Raw genomic sequence first — 3,003 nt, 5'->3', positions numbered from 1 at the left:
CGCGTGAGTACACTATAGACCTCGCTCCAATTCCGGGAAATGAGTTTGGGCCCGGCGTGGCCAGACCGGCGGGGCGGGGCGGGGCGGGCGAGGTGGTCCGGCGGGCGGGCGGCTCGCTTTGCCGCGGGCGCCCCGCGCCGCTGCATCCTCTTTGCGCACTCCGTTCCATTGCGGCGAGGCGAGCGGTGCGACAGGCCGGCCGGCGAAAGAGTGCCAAAGCGAGGTAAAGCAGCCGCAGGAGACCAGACCACGCGTGCAGCGGCCAGGCACCTCAGCCAGCGCGGGTCACCGCCAACCAGCCCAGCAGGAGGACCTTCTGGAGCCTGCGAAGGAGCCGCCAGAGCCGCCTGCTGCAGCCGCCTGCCGCCGCGCGGGGGATGTGAGGAGCCGGGAACGGCTGGGTGCAGTGCGAAACCTATTCCGAACGTTCAGAGTGTCGCGACAGGTGAGTGACGATGACAACCAAAGGACCAAGTACTACTTAAAATCACGTCGAATAAGAAGGGGACTCATACAAGTGTAAATTCGCGAATCGTTTTAAACTTTGCAGTTTTCATTGTTGATTGTACACTAAACGATTGCCGATAAAAGTTCGTGCCCAATTTGCATATTTTGGTTTGAGGGGGAAAGTCCAACTTCTCAAAAAATGACTAAAATCCATTTATTTCTAGAAATTCTAAAATTTTCCCCAGTTTGTATACGACCCCAAAAAGTCGATTAATGTTTACATTATTGCATCAATGTGCGCGCTGCTCGTGCGCCCGCGCGTGGGCCTCACAGTGATTGATTGTTCTGGATTACGAGAAGCGAAGGGTGGTAAGATGTTCCCGATGGAGCTGCGAACTGTTGGTATGGTGGGGTCCCCGACCCACGAAGGTCAGGGTGATCGAAGGGGTTCACAACCCCGTAGGGTAGGATGACATGCCCGCTCCGGTTGGTGGCTCGACCGACCCGACCTTATAACCGCCCACCCCCTCCCCCGGGCTGTACAGCGTAGCGTACCCGGTGTAACTGAATACGCAGCAGTGTTGTGGGTTTGCATACTCAATGTGGCCGCAGGAGCTATGGCTCCTTCCGGGTGTAAAGAGTAGGACCGCAACACTGCTGCGTATATTCACAGTTACACCCAACACCCGGTGCCGGGTGTTTTGGAGCACACACCGGTGCGGTCGGGCTTGCCTTTCTTTCTTTTCCTTTTTTGCCGCCTTACATAGGGTCTATAGCGTCTTACAGGGAGCCGCAGGGAGTAGGCAAACCAACCCGCAGCGGCGCGTGCTCCGAAACGTTCGGTACAGGGAGTCACTCCCTCGGCGGTGGCGGCCTGGAACGCCCGTTGGGTAGGCAGGTCCGGGTGGCACGTGCGCGCGACGGGCCTGCCCACCCAGCGGTCTGGCAGGCGCCCCGCCCCGCCCCGCTCCGCCCCACCCAGCATGACATGACCCACCACAACTAAATCGCCGCGAGCCAAACACAGATTGTTATCTCTGCGCGCTCTTTGCTTGATCTATGCGGTCGATATGATGGAAGAGTCCAGCACAGAGCGGGGTATGTACCCCCTCCCCCTCCCCCCTTCCCGAAAAAAGTGTTCGTGGAAACATAACTGTCTTGCGGGGTGAGTCGTGCTGCGTGTCGCGGCCTCCGAGAGAAGACCGCAGAGCCGGGGGGTGCTCTTCATTCCGACTCGCGACACTTCTAATGAATAACCACAGCGGATCGGCAGCGGCCGGCCAGCGACCGACTAGTGCTGCTGCTGTTCCTGCTTTACATGGGGGCTCCTCCCGCCACTCTTCCTATCCCGCCGTCGCTTACAAATCACTCTGCGCGTGCATGCGGGCGGGCGCTGCACTCTGTGGCGCCACTTTTACTTTGACAAAGGCCCGCCGGTGCAGCGCGCCGCCCCACACCTCTGTGTGTGTGTGGAATCGTGTCGCTTTCTTTGATTCAGAGATAACACTTGCAACAGCAGCACACGTGTGCGGTGTGCGGACGCCCGAGCCCTGCTGAGTCGTCGACATGTGCACCGCGCAGGTCATGCTTTTGCTGGAAAACCACACGCCTGTGCAGTGCGCAATGCTCTACGACAACGTGTTAAACGGCTCTAAATAATTTCGCAATCCTTGGGTGTTTGACGTCCTTGAATAGAGTGCTAACTATTGGTCGCTATTGGTGCATGTGCAAATCCGTTAAATTTTTTAGAAAATTGTGGACTGGTCGGGGGGAATGTCACATTCTGTTTCTTAGCCCTGTGGACTTTTTGTTATACTCTTGAAAGGTTACGAAGCTAGTCTTACCATACCAGTGAATTCATTTCACGAATTAACTAAAGTTCAAGGGTTCGAGGGTTTTCATTATTTTTCAAAATGAACAAATAAAAATAAATCAACAATGTGACATTGTGAAAATCAAACTATTCTGGTTCCGGCCCGCCCAAGCGGATGCGAGGTGTGCTGTCGTGTGCTGTGCTCAGTGTCCACACGCTCCGCACACTGCGACCGAGGCGGGGGGCGTGGCGCCAAGTGTGGGAACCTCATCCCGCCCGCGTCCTTCGAGGCTCTGCCCGGCTCTGCCCGGCTGTGCCCGGCTCTGCCCGGCTCTGCCGCTGCATCCAGTGGGGCGCTGTGAGTGTGCACTTCTTGGCCCTGGTCAGGGCGCCTCGTCAGCGGCGGGCGCACTAGCCCGGCCGCGCCATAGCCCTCGGGCCCGCCCGCAAGCAGACCGCAAGGTGGTTCCGCCGCGCCACGCCACGCCACACGACGCAGCGCCACGACAAGTCGTGTATACTGCGTGCGAACTGCGCCAACTTGTGCAAAAACGCGTAAGGAAAATGGACGGCAAATATGGCATATTTATTTGACACGCGTGGCGTCGTTTGCTCGCTTCGCCTGAGCCCGGCCCCTCTCCTCTTCCTCTCTTCCCTCGCCGCCTGTACCGCCACGCCTGGTTGGGTATAGGCAGCCGGAGGGGAGCGGCGCCGCTTTTAGATCCGCGGAGCACACCGTCGCG

General features: G+C 58.2%; 1 protein-coding gene across 1 annotated transcript in view; it reads left to right on the top strand.

Annotated features, from left to right (window-relative positions):
- Positions 1-144: 144 nt before the first annotated feature.
- The window catches only part of LOC127749070 (uncharacterized), a 7,369-nt gene continuing 4,510 nt past the window's right edge, over positions 145-3,003 (top strand). The window contains exon 1 of the mRNA XM_052265684.1: positions 145-445. The gene's annotated coding sequence lies outside the window, so the exon portion shown is untranslated. The remainder of the gene's footprint in view (positions 446-3,003) is intronic.

This window comes from Frankliniella occidentalis, unplaced genomic scaffold, assembly GCF_000697945.3.
Source record: "Frankliniella occidentalis isolate FOCC.00 unplaced genomic scaffold, Focc_3.1 Scaffold29, whole genome shotgun sequence".
Classification (NCBI taxonomy): domain Eukaryota; kingdom Metazoa; phylum Arthropoda; class Insecta; order Thysanoptera; family Thripidae; genus Frankliniella; species Frankliniella occidentalis.
Note: the sequence above shows the minus strand (reverse complement) of the source record. Positions and strands in the feature narration are given on the sequence as shown.